Raw genomic sequence first — 11,890 nt, 5'->3', positions numbered from 1 at the left:
CTCCTCTACGCAGTCCAGGTACAATTATTGGTGCGAATCATAAAAGTTCAGGGTTTTTAATATATTGTGGTGACCCACTCCTCTACGCAGTCCAGGTACAATTATTGGTGCGAATCATAAAAGTTCAGGGTTTTTAAGATATTGTGGTGACCCACTCCTCTACGCAGTCCAGGTACAATTATTGGTGCGAATCATAAAAGTTCAGGGTTTTTAAGATATTGTGGTGACCCACTCCTCTACGCAGTCCAGGTACAATTATTGGTGCGAATCATAAAAGTTCAGGGTTTTTAATATATTGTGGTGACCCACTCCTCTACGCAGTCCAGGTACAATTATTGGTGCGAATCATAAAAGTTCAGGGTTTTTAAGATATTGTGGTGACCCACTCCTCTACGCAGTCCAGGTACAATTATTGGTGCGAATCATAAAAGTTCAGGGTTTTTAATATATTGTGGTGACCCACTCCTCTACGCAGTCCAGGTACAATTATTGGTGCGAATCATAAAAGTTCAGGGTTTTTAAGATATTGTGGTGACCCACTCCTCTACGCAGTCCAGGTACAATTATTGGTGCGAATCATAAAAGTTCAGGGTTTTTAAGATATTGTGGTGACCCACTCCTCTACGCAGTCCAGGTACAATTATTGGTGCGAATCATAAAAGTTCAGGGTTTTTAAGATATTGTGGTGACCCACTCCTCTACGCAGTCCAGGTACAATTATTGGTGCGAATCATAAAAGTTCAGGGTTTTTAATATATTGTGGTGACCCACTCCTCTACGCAGTCCAGGTACAATTATTGGTGCGAATCATAAAAGTTCAGGGTTTTTAAGATATTGTGGTGACCCACTCCTCTACGCAGTCCAGGTACAATTATTGGTGCGAATCATAAAAGTTCAGGGTTTTTAAGATATTGTGGTGACCCACTCCTCTACGCAGTCCAGGTACAATTATTGGTGCGAATCATAAAAGTTCAGGGTTTTTAATATATATTGTGGTGACCCACTCCTCTACGCAGTCCAGGTACATTTATTGGTGCGAATCATAAAAGTTCAGGGTTTTTAATATATATTGTGGTGACCCACTCCTCTACGCAGTCCAGAAAGATACCTTGTTGCAACGTTTTGGACTAATAACTATATTGTGAGGTGTTCAGAATACACTGGAAATGCTTGTTATTGAATGTTATTGAGGTTAATAATAGCCTAGGAGTGAAAATAAGCCCAAAAACTTGATTTTTAAACTTTTTATGTTTTTTTCAAAAAAAATCCGAATCCAATACCTTAAATCCGAACCGAGACCTTTCGTCAAGTGTTTTGCGAGACAAATCCGAACCTCAAAAATAACGAAAATCCGGATCCAAAACACAAAACACGAGACCTCAAAAGTCGCCGGTGCACATCCCTAGCGGAGAGTAGGCGCGGGCTGGGCGGAGATGAGACACCATTTGAGTAAAGTAGGCGTTATGCATTTTCACTTGAGAACAGTAGGCGTTCCCTCTTTCCAGTTGAGTGAAACTGACGTCACTCCTGTCTCAAATCTTTCCCAAAAGTTAATAACGGCCAGGGTCATGTTTAAATCCAAAAAACCTAGCGCAAACAACTGTTAAAAGCCTTTAGAAGCATACTCTGCGTATGAAAAAAATAAAAAATTATGCTAAACAAACACACGTATTAATATCAGGATTTTAATTAAAAAAAAAAAATTTAAATTTTTTTATTATAGTGCACTATGCTGCTTGCTGCCTCTTCAGTAAAGAGGCCTGGCTTTTATGGGCCCTCTACACTGCAGTTTAGTATGCTAGGCAGATATATTTTCTACTATCACTCCCTATCCATTCCGGCTGCAAAATGGAGTGCACACTTCTTCCCCATTCATGACAGTTTACAAAATGGAGTGCACACTCCATTCCACATTCATGACAGTTTACAAAATTGAGTGCACACTCCATTTCACATTTATGACAGTTTACAAAATGGAGTGCACACTCCATTCCACATTCATGACAGTTTACAAAATGGAGTGCACACTCCATTCTACATTCATTGTGGCTTCCGGAATGGAGTGCACACTCCATTCCACATTCATGACAGTTTCCAAAATGGAGTGCACACTCCATTCCACATTCATTGTGGCTTCCGGAATGGAGTGCACACTCCATTCCACATTCATGACAGTTTCCAAAATGGAGTGCACACTCCATTCCACATTCATGGCAGTTTCCAAAATGGAGTGCACACTCAATTCCACATTCATGACAGTTTCCAAAATGGAGTGCACACTCCATTCTACATTCATTGTGGCTTCCGGAATGGAGTGCACACTCCATTCCACATTCATGTCGGCTGCTGGAATCGAGTGCAAAGTGCATGGCTAATTTGATCAATTGTGTTAAACTGTTAGGCAAACATTCTGCTTTATCATAAATATTGATTACAAATCTCTTTTGATTCTCAGCAACTAACAATTAACATTAGTCTCAATATGCAACATGGATGATTTGACACTTGTTGATGGTGGCTTTTCAATATATTTAAAAATAAATACACATAGTATAACTGTACACTTTTTCAAGGAATTTACACCCATTTTATTAGCTATTGTAAACGAAGTGTTTGATTAACACAGGGTAAGTTTTATCACCAACACAAATATTGTAAGGAAATATCCTTAATCCCTAATTAAGGATCCCTAAGACCCAAGTGAATTAGTGAGGTCTTGAACACATGTTTGCAAGCTTCAAAGGTGCCTTGGCTATCTGCTACACCACTGTACAAGTAGTGATGAGATCAGAATAGAATAACAATGAAAGATGAGCATCTTTTAAGGACAACAACTTATTATATACGTAGGGTATATAATAAGTTGGGTGTCCTTAAAAGATGTTTAAAACTCCAAATATTTTCACATATTATACATGGTAGGAACTGGTATATGGTGAGTTAAAATGTATGTATATGGAATTATATCCATGTTCATTAATACAAATCAAAAGTATAATAATATTGCTACCATTTTTGTGTTCTCTTTTTCTACTTCTGAGAGTATAGATTTACTATGTCTTTGCAATAAAGTCTTTTGCTACAACTCCTTTCATCTGTTGTAAGTGATCACAATGTTCAACATGACAGATAGGCAGATTAAACATCAAACCATATACAAAAGCACTCTTACATAAGTCACAGAGTAGAGTAAATGCGCTCAAACATTGACATAAACAAAGGTAAGCCACATACACGCATGAATCGGGGGTCAAACTCATTACCTTATCATTGCAAGGTTAGTTCTTTATCCACTAAGGTATACTTCAGATAGGAAAACATACACCAAACTGCACAATAACTTTTTCGGCCAGCTGAATCGCTGTCTTAGGTCTGTCAAATCTGGGCGGTTGCATTTATTGTTAACGGAATGACGGATAAGGCGCTATAAAAACCATAACCCTACATACACACACAAAAAATAAAAAAATGCTTGTCAAACGCATCAGGACCTTGAAAGACTTGACCATGTTAAGAATTGAGGGGGAATAAAAAAATAGCATTTGCGTATTTTTATTCCTATTATACTTTACTGAGTATGCTTAATGGAGCCTTGTAAATGGCTCTGTGCTTATGGTTGACCTGTGGGCTCGAACTCCTGCACTTAGTACTGGTGGGTGGAATACATAACCACTACACTATAGTGTCACACATTAAGTTTACGCATGTTAATTCAATACATGTAAATGATTTTTAGGGAATATGATTATAGCCCAATCAATTTATTCTTTATTATTGGCACAGTAATAAAAGCTAAGCGCATTATTGACATTTGTAATAATAGTTTAAAAATCGACTCACCGTACAATGAAGAACCTTAGGTTACATGCCAGCATGACTTTTAGTCAAAAACAAAATTGTTTCATTGGTACGCAGCTGTCAGCTCTTAATGATTTCTGTTTACCATACTCTCCGGCGTTCGCACCGGCATTTAATTACCTAATTAGAGTGGTAGTTAAAAATACCTTGCTACAACTTCTGTGTTGTTGTGAGTTTGACAAATCAGGGTAAGTAGACTGTAGATGGGCAAATGTTTTTTTAATCAGATGTTTATTGCTGTACCTTGCTCAGTACTCAGTATGTTTAAAGATGTAACTTTAAAGTATGTTTAAAGATGTGTGTGTGTTGGTGAGCAAGAAATCTCTGTTGCTGCAGAAAGGGCTTAATGTACTGTGCTGGTGGTTTTTGTGCTGAATGTTAGTGCAAAAGTGTTTGGTTAGCTGTGGAGTTTTAATATTTAGTCCACTGTGTATACTTAGAGGCGGAACTGCATACAGTCCTCTTTAATGTAGTGAAATGTTTCAATATTATCCCTTTATTTTTATTTATTTTTATTTTTTTCTTTCTTGTTTACCCTCCCCCACAGCTATTTGGGTCTGCTGGGATCTTGACTAATCTTGTTGTGTGCCATTTTAAGACAATCTTATGTGTGTGGTAAGTATAAAACAAATATCGTTTCTTGCATACCCCTTGTTACAACACCTTGCAGTAATAATGGCCATGGTTTTTGGAATAATTTTCTTGTGCTATAATAAAAAAAATTTAAGTGGTGTTTTTTGCCCCTACCTTAAACACATTAGCACTCTGTGTTAAGTGTTTCACTCCCTTCACATTTCTATGGCACATAAAGGTCAATATAACTAATCTGATTTGTGAAAGGGTCTATGGCGATGGTAAGTATCACGTTTGTAAGCACTTTGGTGGTGGTTCTATATGACTATATGGTAACTGGTTATGTAAATGGGTTTTTTTTATTAATTTTTTTATTTTTTTTTCAAACTCGCCTTAAACATTACTTTCATCTTCTTATGGAGTGGGGCACCAGGGGTCATGGACGAGGTTGCTGGGGTGGAGGAGGAGGAAGATCAAGTTCCCCCTCCCCCCCCCCTCGTGAAGCAGTGCGTGGCTGAAACTTCAGGAGCTATGTTGTCTATCAGTATTTTTGAGGTAATAATTTTTAATGCACTTTTTAACCCTTAGCATTTCAAAGCTGTGTGTTAAAATCAGCAGCAAGCTTATTCAAGGACAGATGATCTAAGGTATGTTAAGTTCAAATGGCAATATGAATCTACATGGACTGGTGTGATAGAGAAATGTATAATATGTGGGAAAATTTGTATTTCCAAGCGTTGCTACCTTTTTGTAACCTTTACAATGTGTGTAGAAAGTAGAGATGGGCGGGTCCGGTTCTCCGAGAACCGAACCCACCCGAACTTTGGGTATCCGAGTACCGAGCTGAGCAGCTCGGTACTCTCCCGCCAATTCCGAATCCAAATCGAGGCCGAACGTCATTGTGACGTCGTCGGATCTCGGGACTCGGTTCTCGCGATACTTCAACTTTATAAATACACGCCTCCACAGCAATCCATCGCCATTTGACAGAGGGAGAGAGCAGGGTGTAGTCATAGGCTAATTAGAGCAGGGACAGAGAAAGAATACAATATTGTTCTTGCAATTGCTCTAACCAAAATCGCTAGTGCAGAGAGGAGGATAGAGGTTTATTATTTTTTCTTCATATTTGGCACTCCCCAGCGCTTTTGGGTTGTCCCCCATAATTGTGCATTAATATTTCTGGCTGTCAAAAGTCATATCTGTCAGCAGTATCTACTCAATAAATGTTAGCACTCCTCAGTGTTTTTGGGGTGTCCTCTCTAATTGTGCATTAATATTTCTGGCTGTCAAAAGTCATATCTGTCAGCAGTATCTACTCAATAATTTTAAGCACTCCTCAGTGTTTTTGGGGTGTCCTCTCTAATTGTGCATTAATATTTCTGGCTGTCAAAAGTCATATCTGTCAGCAGTATCTACTCAATAATTTTAAGCACTCCTCAGTGTTTTTGGGGTGTCCTCTCTAATTGTGCATTAATATTTCTGGCTGTCAAAAGTCATATCTGTCAGCAGTATCTACTCAATAATTTTAAGCACTCCTCAGTGTTTTTGGGGTGTCCTCTCTAATTGTGCATTAATATTTCTGGCTGTCAAAAGTCATATCTGTCAGCAGTATCTACTCAATAAATTTTAGCACTCCTCAGTGTTTTTGGGGTGTCCTCCCTAATTGTGCATTAATATTTCTGGCTGTCAAAAGTCATATCTGTCAGCAGTATCTACTCAATAAATGTTAGCACTCCTCAGTGTTTTTGGGGTGTCCTCTCTAATTGTGCATTAATATTTCTGGCTGTCAAAAGTCATATCTGTCAGCAGTATCTACTCAATAAATGTTAGCACTCCTCAGTGTTTTTGGGGTGTCCTCTCTAATTGTGCATTAATATTTCTGGCTGTCAAAAGTCATATCTGTCAGCAGTATCTACTCAATAAATTTTAGCACTCCTCAGTGTTTTTGGGGTGTCCTCCCTAATTGTGCATTAATATTTCTGGCTGTCAAAAGTCATATCTGTCAGCAGTATCTACTCAATAAATTTTAGCACTCCTCAGTGTTTTTGGGGTGTCCTCTCTAATTGTGCATTAATATTTCTGGCTGTCAAAAGTCATATCTGTCAGCAGTATCTACTCAATAAATTTTAGCACTCCTCAGTGTTTTTGGGGTGTCCTCCCTAATTGTGCATTAATATTTCTGGCTGTCAAAAGTCATATCTGTCAGCAGTATCTACTCAATAAATTTTAGCACTCCTCAGTGTTTTTGGGGTGTCCTCTCTAATTGTGCATTAATATTTCTGGCTGTCAAAAGTCATATCTGTCAGCAGTATCTACTCAATAAATTTTAGCACTCCTCAGTGTTTTTGGGGTGTCCTCCCTAATTGTGCATTAATATTTCTGGCTGTCAAAAGTCATATCTGTCAGCAGTATCTACTCAATAAATGTTAGCACTCCTCAGTGTTTTTGGGGTGTCCTCTCTAATTGTGCATTAATATTTCTGGCTGTCAAAAGTCATATCTGTCAGCAGTATCTACGCAATGGATTCAAAGCAGTCCACATATGATCTAAATGAGCAACCAGGTTCTGTCACCAGTCCTGATGTTAGTGTTCCCAGTACGTCATCTGGCCAAGGCGATGTCAAACAACAGAGTGTTTTCAAATTAGTGCAAAAAACAAAAACCAAAAAAAAATTTACTGTATTGAAGCGAAAAAGAAGTGTAACTGAGCAAAAGTTAAGTGACGATAAAAAAAAAATTGCAAGCATGCCATTCTACACACGCAGTGGCAAAGAGAGAATGAGGCCTTCACCTTTGGCTATTAGTGGCAGATCCCAAAAAGTTACCCAGCCTACAATTGGTGCACAACTACTGTTACGCGTCAAAGCCGAGCTGCAAGATAACAGTGAGGCATTACAGGAGAATATTTGCTCTGATTCACAAATGACAACAATCCCTGTGGAGAGTCCATCCAACAGTGGGATGTCTAATCGTGAGCATTCTGCTGATGTGTGCCTTAATAGCCCGAGTGTAGCCGGTGATACACAAATTGAGGATGCCACTTTGGAATTAGAAGAGGATGAGGGGAAGATTTGTGTAGGCGACGAGGGCGCTAATGATGATGTTGATGATTATGATGCAGACAGATACCAAATTGCCTTTCTCAATTTCTATTTATATTCTAGATTATATAACGGCTGAATAGTTTTCTATTTTACTCCTAGTGGAGAGAGGATCTGATGCAGACAGATACCAAACTGCCTTTGTCCATTTCAATTTATATTGTACAGTATATAACGGCTGAATTTATTAGTATTTTATACAAGTGGAGGGGGGCCTAGAGAGACAGAAACCAAACTGGCTTTTTCCATTTCTTTACATATTTAACTATAAGTGTAGGGTGTAATATACATTCAAAGACGATGGCTGCATTGCCAATATGCATAGATGGAGAGGAAGACAATCTGTTTTGTGTGTAGAATAGGCCTACCAACGAAGAATTAAACTGTTTTTTTGGATGATTTATTACCTCAACAATTAGATTACTTGTCTCTAAAACAGTTGGAGCACTAAATTGGGTTAATTTAGGCCCAAAAACATGGATTTTCCAAAAAAATAGCAAAACAAAACCAAACAAAACCAAAACCAAAACCAAAACACGCAATGGCAGTTTTGCAAAACCAAAACCAAAACCAAAACACGACGGTAATCCAGATCCAAAACCGAATCCAAAACCAAAACACGGGGGTCAGTGACCATCTCTAGTAGAAAGTATAGATTCATGTCTGTAGGTTTTGCCTCAATGTCTTTAGCTAAATGCACCTTAGTGTGTTAGATTTCATCTACTTTTTTTTTTTTTTGTTTGTACAAACAAATTGTTTAATGTTTGCTACACTTTGGCCAGTCCAGACTTTACACACTTGATGCTTGTATTTGCTAAGTCTCAAAAGGCATTAATGGTGTAGTATGTATATGTCCCCTAGTGTCATAATGTGGTAGCTAAATTGTGACCATGTATATGTGGCGTAACTCTGGTTATTTATCCATGCGAGGTTTATAGGTACTTGTTTGGCACATATAGTGTGTAGGGTCATTTTTCTAACTGTTTTTTAATTTTCTTATATCTACAGCCTGTATATAACACCTGGCCTGGAGTGGTGGTCTTTGTGGCATGAAGCTTTTTATTTTGTTTGCTTTTTGGAGTGGTGCAATTCGTGTCTCACTACATGTTGAGGTATTTCTCCAGAGCTCCAAGGCTGCTTATGTCTCTCTTCAGTCTGGCCACATTGGCATCTCTTCATCCAAGGATCTTTGCCACACACAGACCATTAACTTCTTTGCTATGTTTTTGTTAGGCCGTTTGGATTCATATATGTAATAAATATATCTTATCCTGCAAATGACTCTGCAATCTGTTGTCATGCCATTTTGTACCATTACTATAGTGCTGTGATTTCTCTTTGCATACACACATTCTTGTGAATTGATTTCCTAACTATTGTGTAACAGTTATACTTAGAAAATATAATATTATTATGGTTTGTCCTTTGCCACAGACACACCATAGGCTACAAACACACTCTATGGTGTTTATGTTCAGTTATAGGAAATGAGTTTAGTTTGGAGGTTTGTATGTGTGTTTGGTTGCTTAGTAGTTGATTTCTGGTACACTTTACAGCTTTTAGAGGGAACATGGTAGGTGCATAGCAATATAGGCCTTATAAAATGTGTAACTCATACAAATAATGAAAAAATGTTACCGGTCTTACGTCCAACACTATAAACTGTTGTCCGTTGCACAAACAGGATAACTATCTTTCGCCTGTGCTAGTGGCACTTTGTTTAAAAGTGACACCCACATGGCACACACAAAACCGACACTAACAATGATGGTAAATGCGTTAGTGTCCTAAGCTAGTGTAGTGTTGCTACAAGGGCAGATTAACATTATGTGTAACCCACCTTTGGAACAGCTAATAATACAGTATACACAATTTTCATGGTGTTTTTACAAAGTTTCATTGTTGTGATAAGTAATACTTCACCTAGTTTGGTAATAGCTCCAGTCTGCAAAATGTCAGATTACGGCCAACACACGTATACAAATTTAGCACTAGTTACATTTGTCTGATGACACACATTGTTTGCCAGCTGTCACATTACATGTTTGGTGCTTCTGTCAATGTTATAGTTAATTTATTGTGGTGTATAAATGTGTAATTATTAGACTATCCAAATATCTGTTAAATTGCCCTCTGAAAATATAACATATCGACAAACGCCACATTCCAGCTTGGTTGTACTACAAATCCTATGTCAGTGTGTGTGTCACTAGTAAATTATGTTAGTTTGGCCCTGATTAGAAGCTATGACTGTTTAAACATGCTACTACATGCGAAGACTCTTTTGCACCTCTTGTATTGTAACATGGTTTTCTCTAGGAGACTGAAATAAGGATACAAAGCTTTGGACCTCCTTATTCATTCTGGGCCAGTGATCATGTGCAATGGGTACCTGTGTCTGTCTATACACAAAATCTCCACCTACTAAACGACTCAGCATTATAATTTGCACGTCATGTCAACTAGCTTGCCCTTGCCTAAATAAAATCCACCACTGCAAGGGAGAACAAAAGTATTGTCATGGCCAGTATAGCAATGAATGAGTTTTCATAACTAAATAAACAATAAGGTCTGTTTAGCCAAAAAAGGTATTAAGGCATCCAAATTGTTTAGAACTGTCATGCAATTGTGGAATGAGACCATAGAGTTTAGTACAGTAAGGACTGTATCAATAAAATTGGTAGAAAAACTACCTCTTGGATATCCATCACGGCCAGCACAGTGGCGTAGTGGTCAGCACTTTCACCTCCCAACACTGGCCTAATGAGTTCAATTTCTGACCATGGCGTTATCTTGTGGATTTCTCCCTGTGTTTGCATGGGTTTCCTACAGGTCCTCTGGTTTTCACCCACACTCCAACAACATACTAGTAGGGTAACTGGCTGCTATCAAAATTAACCCTAGTCCCTGTCTGTGTGTGTATGATAGGGAATTTAGACTGTAAGCTCCAATGGGGCAGGGACTGGTGTGAATGAGTTCTCTGTACAGTGCTGCGGAATCAGTGGATAGAAATAAATGATGATGATGATGATCACTAGGTGATGTAGATAATGTTGTGTATAACTAATTGAATTAGAGGGTGTGTTTCTTTGGCAGAGTAAACCATAATCAAACTGCGATGTTTTTAGTGTCCTTATGACATGATTAGCCAGACACACAGCAAGCAGCTCACACAACACAACATACATCCTTATATAGTGTACACATGTCACGGCCATCTGTATTTCTTGGTCCGATTATGGGCCCTTGGGACTAGCTGGAGCTGGACTGAATAAGAACCTAGCACACTGGATCATCTTCCTGCTCATGTTCTTGATTATTGTTTAATATAGCAGTTGAATGAGCAGTCAGCAAATGTGGCCAATAACTCTGCTTTTGTAATGCAGCCCAGACCACTGGAGGCAACACCTATCCTCTGGAGAGAAGTGTGTTGTTCGGCCAATGAACAGATCACAGCAGCAGATCTAAATAGGGTGTCCCAAACAACTATTGGCTGATCAGTTAATGTGATCTGAGCTGGTGATTCTGGTTGGTCTGGAATGATCACCTGACTGCATCCAAGCTGACCACGCCCATGCAGCAGAACAAACAGTGTGTGTTTTCCAATGGTGGTGTGGTTGACGGGAATGTTGCAGACTAACAGAAGGGGCCAGGGTAGATGTGATATGACAGAGGTGGATGGGGTAAGTGCACCTAGGAACCCAATTTGACTCCATAACTATATGTGCTTAGTGCAATAAGGACATTAAGTAACATTTAAACAAGCGTTGGACTAAAGGATGATTGGTGTACCATACACTGTGCATTAGTACTATTCTTAAAGACAAATGCCTTATTAGATGTGTTTAAATTTTCTACAGTCAGAACGGTTCAGAATAGTAACTAACAATACTTGACCTGTGCCATGATGGGAAATAATCTTAGGAGTATTTTGTCGCTATTTGCACCTTTCTCTTCTGGCTACTTTGTGTCAACTTACAGTTTACAAAAACAAAACTTTCTTTACAGGATCATTTTTTCTACCTATAAAGGGCCACTGTAGTAGTGGCACGCTTGATGTCAAAACATTTACTCACACAAACAAATAAATACTGTGGCAAAAGCATTCTGAACCTTAGCTTGATAAACTTCTTGTTTAAGTCTTCTTGACCAAACCAGGGGCCTGAATCATTCTAGAAAGTTAAGGCAAAGCAACTAAGTCAGGCCAAACCATGTGGCATTGGAGGGGTATGCTTTAAAAATGGAGCTTGCTGATTCTTATGGGGGGGTAGGAGAGGTCCTAGATTAACTTTTAATTACCGTCTTCAAATAAGCTAACAAGTAGTTTGGAACAATATTAAGATACAGACAGTATGTAAG

At 38.6% G+C, this 11,890-nt stretch overlaps 1 long non-coding RNA gene across 1 annotated transcript; it reads left to right on the top strand.

The window, feature by feature from the left end:
• Positions 1–4,818: 4,818 nt before the first annotated feature.
• Positions 4,819–8,820, top strand: LOC142160589 (uncharacterized). Its single transcript, XR_012693277.1, has 2 exons — positions 4,819–4,986; positions 8,540–8,820. It is a non-coding gene; the product is annotated as an uncharacterized LOC142160589 (long non-coding RNA).
• The last annotated feature ends 3,070 nt before the right edge of the window (positions 8,821–11,890 follow it).

This window comes from Mixophyes fleayi, chromosome 6 (genome assembly GCF_038048845.1).
Source record: "Mixophyes fleayi isolate aMixFle1 chromosome 6, aMixFle1.hap1, whole genome shotgun sequence".
Taxonomy (NCBI): Eukaryota; Metazoa; Chordata; class Amphibia; order Anura; family Limnodynastidae; genus Mixophyes; species Mixophyes fleayi.
The sequence above is the reverse complement of the archived record's forward strand: the minus strand, read 5'-3'. Positions and strand labels throughout refer to the sequence as shown.